Genomic DNA, 19,614 nt, shown 5'->3' with positions numbered 1-19,614 from the left:
CAATTAATTAACCTCTCACTCACTGGTAAACCTCCCCTCCTCCCACGAAATGGCGGAAAATTCAAATTTCATGAGGGCAATGCAACACACTATGGCTACCTCGACTAACCTACGAAAATGATGGGAAACAGACAGTTTGGCTACCTTCACTAACCTAAGTCGTCCAACCGCCACCTCTTGCTAGGGATTGGTGGGAAAGGGACTCTGCCTGTGCTGGACATAAATCTTTATTTTCAGTCTTTATTTAAACAGTTAGAGGTAGTACCGCCATCAAGTGTGTGCACCCGAAGGCCCAGAGTTCAGCTGACCTAGTATACACTACTGCCACCGGAGAGTGCTGTCACCCCTTCTGTGACGTAATCCGAGATGGTGGTCCGGTGGTGGTGGAGAGGAAGGATATCGTAACAGGAAGTTCAAGCGTATATTGTTTATTTATAAAAAAATCAATTTGTGGGAGTTGGATTTCTCTTGCTCATCATCCTCTGTTGTTTGGAAACATGTAGGTCTTGTAAGAAGTAATTACATGGAGCAAACATGTTGCATAACCTTATGTACAGCACAGTACTCTAAGTGTCTTAACCTAATATTTGACCTTTTGTTGGCATTTAACGTATTGGTCTGTTAAGTGGTTTTCCATGTCCCCCCCATTTCCTTAAACTATTGTACCACCTTTGATACCAAATTAAATAATTAGTTACGTCCTCCCACCATTTTCTGGTACACTTTTCGAATTTCACAGTCTTTTGAACGCCATTTCTGTCGCATTCTTCGTCACCCACCCCCTTAAAATATTGTACTGCATTTACATAATAATTATGCAAATAAGCTAGTGTTCTGCACTTAACCTGTTGTTTGCTCCATGTCACCCTCTCACACACACCCTCCCCTTAACTATTGTACCGCTAACACCACGTTGATATAAAAATTTATGGAAATTAATTAAATCGATCTTCTTCACATGTATGGTGTAGTTTTTTTTTTTTAAACCGCAGCGTCGTATTGGTCGGTGAAATCGATGGAATATAGTTTAAACAAAAGGTCGCTAATAAAAATCACATTCTGCCACTCGAAGCCCGACACCGCCGACTCTGCACACGTCCTCAGGATTCGGGATGCACCGGCGGTCCCCGCGAAGTGATGACCCGGCCATCAGCTGCCAAACCATGCGTAGGTGTCAGTTCGGTTCCCGCCAGGATGAGGCATCGGCGTCTCTTTCATACATGACACCCAAGAAATACCTATCGAGACACATGTTCACCTAGGCACCATTGCCAGGCGCGATCATTCATAGCTGTGCTGCGGGTCCAGTGCCGAGACAGATGTTGCAATGCATCCCAGAATAGCACAGGGTGCATTCTTCCTAGCAATCCTAACGGGACATCCCGTGCGTCACTGAATTTACCCATCAAACAGCTGATGTTGCCAGTGTGGGAGCACTGTCCATCTTTTTTTCCTGCAGAGGAGACTCAGCGTGAAAACTATTTTCTACACATTGCCATATTGCACCCTCAGTTAAACCCCACAGAAGTTGTCTACAGATCATGAAATACATACAAGACTCGCAAGAATATTGTGAACCAGGAACATATTTACAAGTGTAACTACAAATAAATATTATGATTGATGCTGCGGTCCGACACCAATCGATTTACAAGTAATGTCTCCTCTTGACAGTTGTGGTTCTGGAACGAATCTCAGTATCTATAGTTCACATAATGTAAAAATCTCTCTGATCTCCCTCACGGTTAACATTGTGCTGCATCTGTGTGTCCCTCATGATAGGACACACACACACACACACTCATTTTCTCTGGTCATGCCACAACATAAGCCACAGTTACATTACACTGTAATATATACACATTTTACACAACCAGTGCAGTTATCTTAAAAATCTGTACAGAACCCTAAAAAGTTATGGTATACCTACACCCACACCTGTTATGTCTCGATTCTTACCAGTCCTAGGAAATTATCTGACAGTCTTCGAATCTGCGCTTCTGGAAGGTACTGCAGCCTAGCGAGGTGGAGCGTGCTGTAGAGTACTGAGTAACTAGAAACTTACCCCGTCTGTGAAGACCTTTACACGAGAACTCTGGGAAGCTGATATTTCCACTCTTGAATACCGATGTCGGTGATGTAACAGATTCCAAATCATTCTTATAATTTACAAAGTCAATTAAGGTGTTTCTTATGTCTAGAGAACCAGCAAGCCTGTCTTCCACCAGTCTTTCACCTGCTAGGCGCTCATGCCTCAATCGATGTTCCCTCAACTAAATAAATGCGTGAAATGTGAAGAAACAGTCAATCCAACAATTTACATGGGAGGTAATAACGGTCCAGCGAAAACATACGTCCATATTGAATCTTCTCAAATTTCCATACGATTATGAAAGCTGCCCAACAAATACTAAGTACTAGTTCGCTATTCGGCCGTCTAGAGGACGACACAGGTAACTTAGCTACATTCCTGCATTCCAACAGACCTTTCCATTTGGACGGGTCCTGCTGTTTATGGGAAATGTGAATCATACCCACCACAGACCACACATAGACAGAATCATCCTACGAAATCGGTCAAATATTTATTTGGTCCCAACACGGACCACGCATAGACAGAATCACCCTAAGAAATCTGTCAAATATTTATTTGGTTGCTATACTTGCAATTAAAAGTTAGGATTCCCATTTCAGTTGAATGACATTTGACAATGAGCAAAGTATCGGAAATACACCCTGATGACTGCTGTGGCTCTGGAAATAAACATATCTCTACCATTCTGATGACTTGACATACGCCTCCCTTCGCCATCACAGTAATCCACACCAAATCCATACTTTCCTATGCACATGTCGGAACACACACACATACTTTACAAGCCTGATGCTGAAGGTGAACCTATCACGCATCCCCTGCTACTAAGTATAATACTTTGTCAATATGTGATTGCTGGCGATATGAAATAATACTGAGCGAAAATCAACGATGGATGGACATGTCTAATAAATTTTCTTGAGAGTGGTACCACTGTGTCCTAGAAAGAGATGCGTAATCATCTTACAAACAGCGAGATGTTAAGAAAAAGCACAACCATATTACCATCACAAGCGGTCATCGTTCTACAGGTGCATTCTAGTAGCCGGCCGAAGTGGCCGTGCGGTTAAAGGCGCTGCAGTCTGGAACCGCAAGACGGCTACGGTCGCAGGTTCGAATCCTGCCTCGGGCATGGATGTTTGTGATGTCCTTAGGTTAGTTAGGTTTAACTAGTTCTAAGTTCTAGGGGGCTAATGACCTCAGCAGTTGAGTCCCATAGTGCTCAGAGCCATTTGAACCATTTTGCATTCTAGTACCAATGTTAAAAGCTATACCCACTTTACTAGTCAAGGTATGATATTACCTCTGAATGAGGTGGTTTATTGTCCACACAAATACTGTGACGGTGAATGCTGGAGTATGTAGTTTCAGACCAACAGTGCGCATTACATCTCGAAAATTTTTTATGTAAAACGCAGTACCATATTTTAAGGGGGTGGGTGACAAAGAAGTATGCGCCAGAAATGGCGTTCAAAAGCATGTGAAATTCGAAAAGTGTGCCAGAAAATTGTGGGAGGACGTAACTAATTACTTAATTTGGTATCAAAGACGGTACAATAGTTTAAGGAAATGGGGGTACATGGAAAACCACTTAACAGAGCAATAGGTTAAATGCCAGCAAAAGGTCAAATAGTGGGTTAAGACACTTAGAGTAATGTGCCGTACATTAGTTTATGCAACATGTTTCCTCCCTGTAATTACTTCGTACAAGACCTACATGTTTCCAAACAGCAAAGGATGATGAGCAAGAGAAATCCAACTCCCACAAATTGATTTTTTCTTAAATGAACAATATACACTTGAATTTCCCCTTATGATATCCTTCCTCACCACCACCACCACCACCACCACCACCACCACCACCACCACACCACCATATTGGATTACATCACAGAAGAGATGACAGCACCCTCTGGTGGCAGTAGTGTGTACTTGGTCACTTCGACTCTGGACCTTGGGGCAAACACACTTGATGGCGATACTGCCTCTAATTGTTTAAATAAAGACTGAGAATAAATACTTATGTCCAGCACATGCAGACTCCTTTTCGCGCCAATCCCTAGCAAGAGGTGGCGGTTGGATGACTTAGGTTAGTGGAGGTAGCCAAAGTGCCCTTTTTCCCATCATTTTCATAGGTTAGTGGAGGTAGCCATGGTGTGCTGCATTGTCCTGATGGAATTTGAACTTTCCGCCATTTTGTGGGGGGAGGGGAGGTTTACCAGTGGGTGAGAGGTTAATTAATTGATAAGTTTAATTAATTAGTCAATAAAATGTATAAGAGTGAGAGGAGTGTATACCAATAACTCGGACCTGAAAGTGTGCCTGTAGCAGGGAGGGGGTTGGGGGAACAATAGGTTAAGTGCCTTTCAGTCAAAAGGAAGGATCCTTTTATCAGAACGATAGGTTAAGTACTTGTCAATCAAAGGGGAAGTTTGTTCCACTACTAGTGACTCGCTCTCTGGTCATTGGGTTGACCACTTCAGACCCTCAACTGGCTCAGGAGTGGCCTCTGTAATTTTCTTGCGTGGTTCAGGTTGAGAATTCTCTATTGAGGCAGGCTCCAGCATCTCTCCTGGTTCTAACATTTTTTCTGCCTCTGAATCCATTCGTCGCCTGAAGGAAAGAAGATAATTCTTTAAACGTCGTCTACTGTATTGGCACAGTCTCTCTAATTTTTTTTAGCCAGTTGGTCTGTAAACAAAACGGAATACTATCAAATAAAGCATGTACTACCTTATCAGTAGAGTAGAATGTCTTTTCTTTCCACTGCTGTGTAATATCTAACAAAAAGTAGCCCAAGTTTCATATTTTACCTTCATTTCTGGTCGAGCCTGTAGAATGAGAATGTCCTGGTAAGTCACAAGGAGATATTTCATCCTTGCATTCAACTGGAAAAGATGAAGTACGGAGCAAAGAATGCTGAGAACATTGCATACATTCCTTCTCAGACAATCTCAGTATATTCCACTCAGAAAAAAATTATTGAATTTGTAGTAAAAGTACTATAACAATTTTATGATATCTAATATTAGATGTTTATGCAAAGCATGTAGTGAAAAAAGATAACAAAAGACGAAATCCGAAGGGTACACATTGTAATTTATACTTATTACAAATTTACGTCCAACAGGAAATAATTTTGTCTTAAGTCTACGCCTGTTTTGAGACATGTCTATAAAAATAAAATTTGTGTGTAATTACGCTTTAAATAATTATTTTATGGTTATAGAACGATAAACTGAAAACATGCATTTAGCCTGCACCAGTTTCTCCACAGAATGGTAGGAAGATAAACCAATAGCTAAATTGTAACCGAAGCTCTGCAGAGTGCATGGGCAGGTCCTGAGGTAAAGCCGACCAGCACATTAAACAAGACGTAGTAGACTAGACGATGCCGATAGTAAGACGTGGCGTGGCGTCGGCCCCCTGCCGTTCCTCGAGCTACTACGCCTGTTGGGGCGAGGGCACCTAACGTGTTAAACCCAAATGTGCAGCTTCAAGAATATGCTGCTGATCTATGCACAGCCAGAAACGGTTCCAGAATGGTAATACGAATTGGAACAGTCGATATCTAAATTATTCTCGGACTTTGAGGCAAATGGCCTATCTACAGTAGTGCACTACTGGCCATTAAAATTGCTACACCACAAAGATGACGTTCTAAAGACGCACAATTTAACCGACAGGAAGAAGATGCTGTGATACGCAAATGATGAGCTTTCCAGAGCATTCCCACAATGTTGGCGCCGGTGGCGACACCTACAACGTGCTGACATGAGGAAAGTTTCCAACCGATTTCTCATACACAAACAGCAGTTGCCCGGCGTTGCCTGGTGAAACGTTGTTGTGATGCCTCTTGTGAGGAGGAGAAATGAGTACCATCACATTTCCGAATTTGATAAAGGTCGGATTGTAGCCTATCTCGATTGCGGTTTATCGTATCGCGACATTGCTGCTCGAGTTGGTCGAAATCCGATGACTGTTAGCAGAATATGGAATCGGTGGGTTCAGGAGGGTAACACGGAACGCCGTGCTGGATCCCAGCGGCCTCGTATCACTAGCAGTCGAGATGACAGGCATCTTATCCACTTGGTTGTAACGGATCGTGCAGCCACGTCTCGAACCCTGAGTCAACAGATGGGGACGTTTGCAAGACAACAACCATCTGCACGAACAGTTCGACGACGTTTGCAGCACCATGGACTATCAGCTCTGAGTCCGTGGCTGCGGTTTCCCTTGACGCTGCATCACAGACAGGAGCGCCTGCGATGGTGTACTCAACGACGAACCTGGGTGCACAAATGGCAAAACGTCGTTTTTTCGGATGATTCCAGGTTCTGTTTACAGCATCATGATGGTCACATCCATGTTTGGCGACATCGCGGTGAACGCACATTCGAAGCGTATATTCGTCATCGCCACACTGGCGTATCACTCGGCGTGATGGTATGGGGTGCCATTGGTCACACGTCTCGGCCACCTCTTGTTCGCATTGACGGCACTTATAACAGTGGCCGTTACATTTCAGATGTGTTACGACCCGTGACTCTACCCTTCATTCGATCCCTGCGAAACCCTACATTTAAGCAGGATAATGCACGACCGCATGTTGCAGGTCCTGTACGGGCCTTCCTGGATAAAGAAAATTTTCGACTACTGCCCTGGCCAGCACATTCTCCAGATCTCTCACCAATTGAAAACGTCTGGTCAATGGTGGCCGAGCAACTGGCTCGTCACAATACGCCAGTCACTACTCTTGATGAACTGTGGTATCGTGTTGAAGCTGCATGGGCAACTGTACCTGTACACGCCATCCAAGCTCTGTTTGACTCAGTTCCCAGGCGTATCAAGGCCTTTATTACGGCCAGAGGTGGTTGTTCTGAGTACTGATTTCTCAGGATCTATGCACCCAAATTGCGTGAAAATGTAATCACATGTCAGTTCTAGTGTAATATATTTGTCCAATGAAAACCCGTTTATCATCTGCATTTCTTCTTGGTATAGCAATTTTAATGGCCAGTAGTGTAGTATGTACCAGCCCTCGGGTATGAGAGACACTTCAAAGCTTGGGTCATATGACTTTCAGGTCTTGACAACTGTAAAATGTCTGTCTTTCCGTTGACTGCAAACTCATTGGAATTGGCACATGAAACATACTGAAAAGTGCGAGGATGCAGTAAATACACTTAGTTCGCTAAAGGAAGTCGCTTAGAGAGTAGAATTCCCAGTCGGACTAACTTTATACTGCGCTGTAGTCGTATTTTCCCTCGGTCTGTTCACGAGTGGAACAGGAAATGAAATGCTTAGTAGTAGTACATGATACCCTCCGCATGCCCCATACTGTCGCTCGCCTGCGGAGTATGTGTGTAAATGTAGATACCCAGTAATCAGCTCGCCGCAATTATTCTACATGAAACGTTTTTTGCTGCCTATACCATTTACACAAGTATACAAGAATTACAGTTGTGTCAATATAGAAGACAACATCGTGGAAGTTCGGGAATCATCCTTAGGTTTTTATATCTGGAAAGACTGCAGAAGATAGGTGAAAAGATATTCAACAGCAACTGGAAAAAGATGGGTTGTATATTGCGTTTCGTAGGGCGCAAGGTCATGACAGTGCTGCGTCAATGTCACGTGTACACTGGGGAGGGCAACTAAAAATTTGATAAGCCGATCCAAATGGTCTGTTCAGTCACTATGTATAATAATTCCTTAAATATTTATAGAGTTCATGCATTCTCATGTGGTCTCCTCCGGCATCGCCTGCTTTGGAACTGTAGAGAAGCAGTTTTCATTCTTCTCATCTTATACATATAGACGGGAATTACTAGTAGGGGAAAAAACTGAAAAAGTTTGAAATGGATGTCTGATAGGCACTGGAGTGGTCATTGCAATTCAGTTAGTCGTAAAAGAAAACTTGGAAATACTTGTAAGCGCTTTGGAAGATACGCAAGATCCAGCCAAGGCAAACCTTGATCTGCAATAAGTTTTCTCCTTCCAGTTATATGCGACTTTACCTTTCTGACCTAAATCAGCTTTAGACACACGACACTGGAGATAGTAAATGTAGTCTGACAATAATCCTGAATGAGGTTTTAGTGACGGCACAAACGAAAATTATAAGTAAATGTGTTACTTTTGGGACTAAAAAATTCAGTGGTATGAACACTTACGTTGACCAACGAGGAAAGAGGAGGGTAAATAAAACAATGCCGAATAAACTAGTTCATGACGTTGAAATACCGATTCAGGAAGTAGTTCGTTGATCTGTCTTTGAATGCATAAACTGATTTGTATAAGAATTATCACAACGATACACGGTCTTGAAGGAAATCACAAAAATTTTCCAAATGTTTGAAACAAAATTTATATATACTTGAAGCTTCCGATGACCCTCTGGTTGTAGCACTGAAGAATGTGGTAGAAATTTACGACGAGATTGATAAGAAGCTGAAGCTGCAAGAAATAAAAAGGTATCGTCGCCATCTACATCTACATGATCACTCTGTAACTCACAATTAAGTGCCTGATAGAGGATTCAGCGAACCATCCTCAAGCTATTTCTCTACCGTTCCACTTTCGAACAGCGCGCAGGAAAAACGAACACTTCCATCTTTCCGTACAAGTTCTGTTCTGTCTTATTTTATTGTGATGATCATTTCTCCCTCCGTAGGTGCGCGCCAACACAATATTTTCACACTATGATGAGAAAGTTTGTGATTGAAGTTTTATGAGAAGATCCTGCCGCCGCGAGAAACGCCTTTGTTTTAATGACTGCCACCCCATTTCGTTTATCATATCGTTGGCACACTCTTCTTTATTTCGCGATAATACAAAACGAGCTGCCCCTCTGTGAACTTTTTCGGTGTCCTCCGTTAATTCTATCTCCACACCGCAAAGCAGCTCTCCAAAAACGGGCGGACAAGCGTGGTATAAGTACTCTCTTTAGTTAGACCTGTCACATTTTGTAAGTGTTCTGTCAATAAATCGCAGTGTTTGGTTTGATTTCCTCACATCATCATCTGTGTGAGCCTTCCAATTTAAGTCCTTAGTAATTCCCTAAGTATTTAGTTGATTTTACAGCCTTGAGATTTGTGTGATTTGTCGTGTACTGAAATTTAACAGATTCTTTTTAGTGCTCATGTGGATGACTTCGCACTTTCTAGTTTCCAAAATTTAGAGTCAATTTCCATTTCTTGCACCATACAGATATGTTGTCTGAATAATTTTACAATTCGTTTTGATTATCTGAGGGCTTTATATGATGGTAAATGACAGCACTTATCTGCTAATAGTGTAAGAGGGCGGCTCAGATTGTCTTCTAAATCGTTTATGTAGACCAGGAACAACAGACAGCCTATCACACGTCCTTGGGGGAACGCCAGATATTACTTCTGTTTCATTCAATGACTTTCCGTCAGGAAATCATGATTCCAGTCACACGACTGTGATGATGCCCCATAGGCACGCTTAGTCACTTGTGAGGAACGGTGTCAAAAGCCATCTCTAAAAATATGGAATTAATTTGATGTCCCCTGTCGATAGCCCTCATTACTTTGTGTGAGTAAAGGGCTAGTTGTGTTTCACGGGAACGATATTTCCAGAATCCTTGTTGGCTATATGTCAATAAATCGGTTTCTTCGAGGTGATACATAATTTTCGAGCACAGTACGTGTATGTTCCAAAATCCTGCTGCAAATCGTCGTTAGTGATATGGCTCTGTAATTCCGATATTTTTGCTATTTCCTTTCTTGGATGCTGGTGTGAGTTGCGTAACTTCACAGTCTTTGGGTACGGCTCTTTCTACGAGAGAGTGGTTGTACATGATTTCTGACAAAGGAAACTCCCCATCGCACCCACCTCACATTTAGTGGTAAAATGGTCCAGTAGATAGCCCGTCAAAACGTACAGTTCATAATTTTGTGAGGAAAACATGGGGCATGAGGAGGGTTTGAACATGGATCTTCCCCTTCGCAGTCCAACACCGTGACCACATAACCACGACGCTGTCTACCCCGTCTTCTTTTTTGAAGGAATTTCGGAAAACTGTGTTCAGTAACTTTGCTTCAGTGGCGCTGTCGTCAGTAACATCACCAGTTATCGCGCTGTGAAGATATTGGTTGCGCCTGCCACTGGTGTACTTTATATACGACCTGAATTTCTTCGGGTTTTCTGCCAGATTTCGAGACGGAGTTTTGTTGTGGAAACTATTGAAAGCATCTCACATTGAAGCGCTAAATTTCGAGCTTCTGTAAAACTTCGTCAGTCTTAGAGATTTTGCATTCTTTTAAATTTAGCATGCTTTTTTCGTTGCAGTAGTGTTCTGACCTGTTTTGTTTACCATGATGGACCAGCATCATCTCTTATTAATTTATTTGGTTTGTATACATCTCTCAGTTGTCGTCGGTACTATTTCTTTGAATTTAGACTACATCCGGTCTACGATTACATAGATTGGAAGGAGTGGCGACTGTCAAGAAGGCGTCAAGCGAATTTTATCCTCTTTTTGAAATAGAGTTTGCATTAACTCTTGGTGGGTTTGGATATTACGGTATTCAGTCTAGCTACGACGACGTTGTGGTCACTAACCCCTGTATCTGTCATGATGCTCGATATTTGCTCAAGATTATTTGTTGCTAAGAAGTCAAGGTTGTTTTCGCAACCATTTACACTTCGAGTAGGTCCCTGAACTAGTTGTTGGAAATTTTCTGCGAAGGATTTCAGTAAGATTTCGGACGAAGTTTTATTCATACCACCGCCTTTAAATATATATTTTCGCCAACATATCGAGGGTACTGTGAAGTCACCGCCAACTATAAATTGTATGAGCCGGGTATCTATTTGAAATGACACCCAAGTTTTCTTCGAACTGATCAGAAACTGTATCGTCTGAGTCACGGCGGGGAGATCGATAAAAGGAATCAATTACTAATTTATTTTGGTTGCCAAGTATAACCTCTACCAATACTCACAGGAGCCAGTTACTTCAATTTCAGTACAAGGTAAACTACTTCTAATAGCAATAAACACTCCATTACCAACTGTATTTAATCTGTCCGTTTTGAACACGGGTAGGTCTTTTGTAAAAATTTCGGCTGAACTTGTTCTCGGCTTTAGCCAGCCGTCCGTACCTATAACTATTTGAGATTCAGTGCTTTCAGTTAGAGCTTGGAGCTCTGGTTCTTTCCCAACACAGCAACGACAGTTTACAACTACGATACTGATTGTTCCCACGTGCAGTCGATACGAGTGTGGATGTTGCTGTTAGATTCTTCAATTTATAATTACATGGATGCTTTCGTGAATCATTACCCTGTGCATCACGTACAATACAGTCCTTCTTGACCATTTGTGTCTTAATAGCATCATCACAGAGAGGTTTTTCTAAACTGAAACTAACGAAAAATTATCTGCACTCTATGATGAATCAGGAACGCCTTGCCGATCTGCACATTTTAACAAGTGAGAGAAAAGATTCAAATGAAATGGATTTCAATGACTTCATTGACAATTCCAGTAAAAATAAGTGCACGAAAACGAGTGCTACGGTAATAGTAGTAGTAGTAACAATAATAATAATAATAATAATAATAATAATAATACCCGTGGAGGCCTGGGAAAAGAATAGGCCTCCGGTATGTTCTGCCAGTCGCAAAAGGCGACGAAAAGAACAAACCACTAATGGGGCTAACACCCCTTTTAGTGTGATTAGTTGGTTCAGGACAGAACTAATGAAGCCTCGGACAAGTGCAGTCATGGTCGGGGACAACGCTTGAACCCTATGCCCGTCCACAATGGTAACGACACTGCTAGCTACACGGAAAATGATTTAAATCCAAATAGAGATGTTTTGCAGGATATGCTTCCTGCAACCACTCTAGAAGGAAAAGATGGAGGATGAGATATTCAGATGAAGTTAACCGACACCTCATTTATTACCAGATACCCAGAATTAAAATTTTTAACACAACAGCGACTAGCTGATCAGATCCGTGTAATAATCAAAAATAACAGGATACCCCAGTCAGAATTAGAAAACATCAACCAACAAGTACAACAAATACTGGAACAAAATAATGTGCAATCAGAAGAAGAAAATACAGCAATGGACTCAAACATCCCTGAGCAAACAAAGAACAACACGCATCAATTAAACAATCAGAGGAAAACGAAATCTTAAGACAGCCACCAGAACAAGCACAAATAGAACACGAAGTGACACACATGTTAGATATACACTCCTGGAAATTGAAATAAGAACACCGTGAATTCATTGTCCCAGGAAGGGGAAACTTTATTGACACATTCCTGGGGTCAGATACATCACATGATCACACTGACAGAACCACAGGCATATAGACACAGGCAACAGAGCATGCACAATGTCGACACTAGTACAGTGTATATCCACCTTTCGCAGCAATGCAGGCTGCTATTCTCCCATGGAGACGATCGTAGAGATGCTGGATGTAGTCCTGTGGAACGGCTTGCCATGCCATTTCCACCTGGCGCCTCAGTTGGACCAGCGTTCGTGCTGGACGTGCAGACCGCGTGAGACGACGCTTCATCCAGTCCCAAACATGCTCAATGGGGGACAGATCCGGAGATCTTGCTGGCCAGGGTAGTTGACTTACACCTTCTAGAGCACGTTGGGTGGCACGGGATACATGCGGACGTGCATTGTCCTGTTGGAACACCAAATTCCCTTGCCGGTCTAGGAATGGTAGAACGATGGGTTCGATGACGGTTTGGATGTACCGTGCACTATTCAGTGTCCCCTCGACGATCACCAGTGGTGTACGGCCAATGTATGAGATCGCTCCCCACACCATGATGCTGGGTGTTGGCCCTGTGTGCCTCGGTCGTATGCAGTCCTGATTGTGGCGCTCACCTGCACGGCGCCAAACACGCATACGACCATCATTGGCACCAAGGCAGAAGCGACTCTCATCGCTGAAGACGATACGTCTCCATTCGTCCATCCATTCACGCCTGTCGCGACACCACTGGAGGCGGGCTGCACGATGTTGGGGCGTGAGCGGAAGACGGCCTAACGGTGTGCGGGACCGTAGCCCAGCTTCATGGAGACGGTTGCGAATGGTCCTCGCCGATACCCCAGGAGCAACAGTGTCCCTAATTTGCTGGGAAGTGGCGGTGCGGTCCCCTACGGCACTGCGTAGGATCCTACGGTCTTGGCGTGCATCCGTGCGTCGCTGCGGTCCGGTCCCAGGTCGACGGGCACGTGCACCTTCCGCCGACCACTGGCGACAACATCGATGTACTGTGGAGACCTCACGCCCCACGTGTTGAGCAATTCGGCGATACGTCCACCCGGCCTCCCGCATGCCCACTATACGCCCTCGCTCAAAGTCCGTCAACTGCACATACGGTTCACGTCCACGCTGTCGCGGCATGCTACCAGTGTTAAAGACTGCGATGGAGCTCCGTATGCCACGGCAAACTGGCTGACACTGACGGCGGCGGTGCACAAATGCTGCGCAGCTAGCGCCATTCGACGGCCAACACCGCGGTTCCTGGTGTGTCCGCTGTGCCGTGCGTGTGATCATTGCTTGTACAGCCCTCTCGCAGTGTCCGGAGCAAGTATGGTGGGTCTGACACACCGGTGTCAATGTGTTCTTTTTTCCATTTCCAGGAGTGTGGAAGAAAAATTTCAGCTGACATATATAGAATACAAAGACACAAATACAGACATTAGACCATTCTTGCATAGACCACCAAATAACCCACAAGTCGAAACAACAACAACAACTTCCAACACAATCATACACAACAAAGTAAATGATAATACAACTATGGAAGAGTTACAACTACTGGTTTATATAGGAGCACTCACTACACTAAATATACACACACTAGGCAGAGTTCAGAACCAACCAACACACAAAAGAAACCCACAAAACTTGCGTGGCAACACAGGCTACAGATCAGAATAGAAAAACTGAAAAGACATCGGACAGCTTACACAATTTATAAGAAATGAAATATCAGACAAAAAACGAAAAAGGTTGGGTAAAATCTCACAACAAGAAGCGATAGAGCAATTAGATGAAAAGAAGCAGAAATTGCAAGCATTGGCCAAACGACTTAGAAGATACAAAAAAAAGTGAAAATAGAAGGAAACAAAACCAAACGTTCAACAAAAACCAAAAGAAATTTTACCAGACAATAGATAACACACACATTAAAATAGACAATCCACCAAACATAACAGACATGGAAAACTTCTGGAGCAACATATGGTCAAACCCGGTACAACATAACAGGCATGCACGGTGGATACAAGCAGGAACAGTCACATACAAGTTGATACCACAAATGCCTAAAGTAAAAATTTTGCAACATGAAGTCACCCAAGCAATTAATTCTACTCACAATTGGAAAGCCCCTGGAAAAGATAAAATAGCAAATTTCTGGCTAAAGAAGTTCACCTCAACACATTCACATCTAACTAAATTATTTAACAGTTACATTGCAGACCCTTACACATTCCCTGATACACTTACACATGGAATAACTTATCTGAAACCTAAAGATCAAGCAGACACAGCAAACCCAGCTAAATATCGCCCCATAACATGCCTACCAACAATATACAAAATATTAACTTCAGTCATTACACATAAATTAATGACACAAGACAGAAAAAAATTATAAATGAAGAACAAAAAGCCTGTTGCAAAGGAACACGAGGATGTAAAAAGCAACTGAAAATAGATGCAGTGGTGACATATTAAGCTAAAATTAAACAAAGGTCACTACACTATGCATACATTGATTACCAAAAAGCTTTTGATAGTGTACCTCACTCATGGTTACTACAGATATTGGAAATATACAAAGTAGATCCTAAATTGATACAGTTCCTAAACATAGTAATGAAAAATTGGAAAACCACACTTAATATCCAAACAAATTCAAATAAGATCACATCACAGCCAATACAGATTAAGCGTGGAATATACCAAGGGGACTCATTAAGTCCTTTCTGGTTCTGCCTTGCTCTGAACCCACTATCCAACATGCTAAATAATACAAATTATGGATACAATATTACTGGGACATACCAACACAAAATCTTACATTTGCTATACAAGGATGATCTAAAACTACTGGCAGCAACAAATCAACAACTCAACCAATTACTAAAGATAACAGAAGTACTCAGCAGTGATATAAATATGGCTTTTGGAACAGACAAATGTAAGAAAAACGGCATAGTCAAGGGAAAACACACAAAACAAGAAGATTACATATTGGATAACCACAGCGACTGCATAGAAGCGATGGAAAAAACAGATGCCCATAAATATCTAGGATACAGACAGAAAATAGGAACAGATAATACAAATATTAAAGAAGAACTGAAAGAAAAATATAGACAAAGACTAAAAAAAAATACTGTCAATTCTGTTTTCAGTATTTTTGTTAGTCTTTGTCTATATTTTGCTTTTAGTTCGTCTTCAATATTTGCATTATTTATTCCTATTTTTTGTCTGTATCCTAGATATTTATAGGCATCTGTTTTTTCCATTGCTTCTATGCAGTCGCTGTGGTTATCCATTATGTAATCTTCTTGTTTTGTGTGTTTTCCCTTGACTATGCCGTTTTTCTTACATTTGTCTGTTCAAAAGCCATATTTATATCATTGCTGAATACTTCTGTTATCTTTAGTAATTGGTTGAGTTGTTGATTTGTTGCTGCCAGTAGTTTTAGATCATCCATGAATAGCAAATGTGTGATTTTGTGTTGGTGTGTTCCAGTAATATTATATCCATAATTTGTATTATTTAGCATGTTGGATAGTGGGTTCAGAGCAAGGCAGAACCAGAAAGGACTTAATGAGTCCCCTTGGTATATTCCACGCTTAATCTGTATTGGCTTGAGGTGAACTTCTTTAGCCAGAAATTTGCTATTTTATCTTTCCCAGGGGCTTTCCAATTGTGAGTAGAATTAATTGCTTGGGTGACTTCATGTTGCAAAATTTTTACTTCAGGCATTTGTGGTATCAACTTGTATGTGCCTGTTCCTGCTTGTGTCCACCGTGCGTGCCTGTTATGTTGTACCGGGTTGGACCATATGTTGCTCCAGAAGTGTTCCATGTCTGTTATGTTTGGTGGATTGTCTATTTTAATGTGTGTTATCTATTGTCTGGTAAAATTTCTTTTGGTTTTTGTTGAATGTTTGGTTTTGTTTCCTTCTATTTTCACTTTTTTTGTATCTTCTAAGTAGTTTGGCCAATGCTTGTAATTTCTGCTTCTTTTCATCTATTTGCTCTATCGCTTCTTGTTGTGAGATTTTACCCAACCTTTTTCGTTTTTTTTTCTGACATTTCATTTCTTATAAATTGTGTTAGCTGACCGATGTCTTTTCTCAGTTTTTCTATTCCTATCTGTAGCCTGTGTTGCCATGCTGGTTTTGTGGGTTTCTTCTGTGTGTTGGTTGGTTCTGATCTCTGCCTAGTGTGCATATTTAGTGTAGTGAGTGCGCCTATATAAACCAGTAGTTGTAACTCTTCCATAGTTGTGTTTTCATTTATTTTGTTGTGTATGATTGTGTTGGAAGTTGTTCTTGTTGTTCTTGTTGTTTTCTATTCCTATCTGTAGCCTGTGTTGCCATGCTGGTTTTGTGGGTTTCTTCTGTGTGTTGGTTGGTTCTGATCTCTGCCTAGTGTGCATATTTAGTGTAGTGAGTGCGCCTATATAAACCAGTAGTTGTAACTCTTCCATAGTTGTGTTTTCATTTATTTTGTTGTGTATGATTGTGTTGGAAGTTGTTCTTGTTGTTTCGACTTGTGGGTTATTTGGTGGTCTATGCAAGAATGGTCTAATGTCTGTATTTGTGTCTTTGTATTCTATATATGTCAGCTGAAATTTTTCTTCTATATATAACATGTGTGTCACTTCGTGTTCTATTTGTACTCGTTCTGGTGGCCGTCTTAAGATTTCGTTTTCCTCTGATTGTTTAATTGATGCGTGTTGTTCTTTGTTTGCTCTGGGATGTTTGAGTCCATTGCTGTATTTTTTTCTTCTGATTGCACATTATTTTGTTCCAGTATTTGTTGTACTTGTTGTTTGATGTTTTCTAATTCTGACTGGGGTATCCTGTTATTTTTGATTATTACACGGATCTGATCAGCTAGTTGTTGCTCTGTTAAAAATTTTAATTCTGGGTATCTGGTAATAAATGTTGTGTATACTTGTGATCTGTATCCAGTTGTGTTGGTTCCTAGGTTTGTTGCTTGGTAATAACAGAACATGAGGTGTCGATTAACTTCATCTGACCATCTCATCCTCTGTCTTTGTTTTCCTTCTAGGGTGGTTGCAGGAAGCATATCCTGCAAAACACCTCTATTTGGATTTAAATCATTTTCCAGTTGGCTAGCAGTGTTGTTACCATTGTGGGCGGGCATAGGGTTCAAGCGTCGTCCCCGACCATGACGGCGCTTGTCTGAGGCTTCTTTAGTTCTGTCCTGAACCAACTCATCACACTAAAAGGGGGGTTAGCCCTATTAGTGGTTTGTTCTATTCGTCGCCTTTTACGACTGGCAGAACATACCGGAGGCCTATTCTTTTCCTGGGCCTCTACGGGATTTATTATTATTATTATTATTATTATTATTATTATTATTAACTGTATATTTAAGTGTGTATATTAAAATTACTAGAGCCTAGAGTACACACATAGTAAATACTTGATTTTTTGTCAGCCATTACTTTTTTTTCTATATATACATCAGTTTCTATATATACATCAGTTTTAGTCGGCTCAGGCCTCCGACGGGCTTAGGCCGCCACTGAATATTAAACATCCGTTAGTAACATGACTGAACTAAAAAAGAAAAAAACAAGTAAAAGTGATAAATCCGTTGTTGAATGCTCTGAGTTCAATACTACTACTACTACTACTACTACTATAGTGCGTCAGAGGGAATGCAGACATGTCTATACAGACGTAAAAATGGCCTAAAGCAGTGTGTTGAAAATGGCTGCCTTTCTGTTTCAGGTGTGCACTGATGGTGACAAACGCCTTCGTGTCATCGGCAGCACTGACGTACATCTCTCATCGGACCGACTGGGTTCCTGACCATTCAAGCTCGCGTAATTGGCAGCACCTCTCCACCACCCGATCTCTCTGGAGGCACAAATATCGTAAGTTAATAAATTGTGTAAGCGTTCTTTGCAGAAAGACGCTGCGCCGCGGTATTCATTGGTTCAACTTTTGTGTAGCTGTGTTATTTATTTGTTTATTTCGTCTCATATCAACTTCTCATGACACAGAAGTGGAACGATAATTGAATCCATATGCATCCCATTAATTTCGTTCTTTTTCTCTTAAGCGAGTCAAACAAACGATCCGCTTTAGCAGTGTGCAGATATATACTTCAGTAGAAAGTTCACGGCATTCGACTTCCGGTTCACTTCCTCCTTGCCATTTGCCGAAGCCAGTCTGCTTGTATAGTAGGCAGCTCGAGAATGCTTGTGATGAGTATGGCGAGAGCGGGGAAACATTCGCCCCCTCGCTCCTTCCTAAGGTCTGTGGTATTGTCGCCCTAGAAACTTAATATTGCCTTACTAGTAGACTTGACTGCCAGGTTTGTTGTGTTGTTTCGGACCAGAGGCCTGTAACACTGGCGATGTTTTAACCGAATAAAGCGAAAAGTATATTGTGACGTAAAACGCATTTCATTAATTGTATGAATAATACCAGCGTTAATGAACTACTTATACGACGGCTACCGTGAAACGTGGACTGTAGGCAAAAATGAATTGAAATCTATTGAAGCGTTTTGGGGTATGGTACGGGAGATGCCTGTTAAAATAAATTGAACAGATAAAGCCATGAACCAGGAAGTCCTGCAAAGAATTGGCGGATAAAGACCATTTAAGAGGATGATCTAACGAAGACAGTACGATTGAATTGGTCACATAATACGACAAAACCAGGCACGACCGAAAGAACAGTCTCCACGCATTCATATAACTGAGTCGCCTCGATGGGCTGTCAATCCACAACCTTCAATACGGATGCACAGTCACGTTTGACGTCCTGCGGGAATCTCAAAATAGCGAGTACTGAGAACATGGACGGGGACTGTGGTTAGGTGGTGCTAGGTGGAAATGTGACTCGGCCGAGGGGCGTACCGAGACAGTCGGCGCAGTTGCCATATACACATTCTCTGGTTGGCGCAGTGGTTACTGAACTGCGAAGTAAGCAGGAGATCTCGGGTTCGAATGCCGGTCCGTTACACGTTTTCACTCGATGCCGCTGACTCCCGATGCAGCTGACATGAGTTCCTTCCATTCCTTTCCCTATCTCCACCCTCTACCTTCAGTTATATGTGTGTCACAGCTGCGTATTCCGCTTGGTGTCTCTCTTCTTTCGGACATCTACGAAAGATCAGACACCACACATTCATTATATTTTGTGGAGTAAATTTACTCTTGAGTCAAGGACGTGCGACCGCATTTTGCCAAGTATCGTTGTCACAAATCACA

General features: G+C 42.0%; 1 long non-coding RNA gene across 1 annotated transcript in view; it reads left to right on the top strand.

Moving 5' to 3' along the window:
- The window catches only part of LOC126249674 (uncharacterized), a 248,124-nt gene that overhangs the window by 175,573 nt on the left and 52,937 nt on the right, over positions 1 to 19,614 (top strand). Inside the window, exon 3 of the long non-coding RNA XR_007545638.1 lies at positions 18,122 to 18,267. This is a non-coding gene — a long non-coding RNA (uncharacterized LOC126249674). The remainder of the gene's footprint in view (positions 1 to 18,121; positions 18,268 to 19,614) is intronic.

The sequence above is a fragment of the Schistocerca nitens genome, chromosome 3 (genome assembly GCF_023898315.1).
Source record: "Schistocerca nitens isolate TAMUIC-IGC-003100 chromosome 3, iqSchNite1.1, whole genome shotgun sequence".
Lineage (NCBI taxonomy): Eukaryota > Metazoa > Arthropoda > Insecta > Orthoptera > Acrididae > Schistocerca > Schistocerca nitens.
The sequence above is the reverse complement of the archived record's forward strand: the minus strand, read 5'-3'. Positions and strand labels throughout refer to the sequence as shown.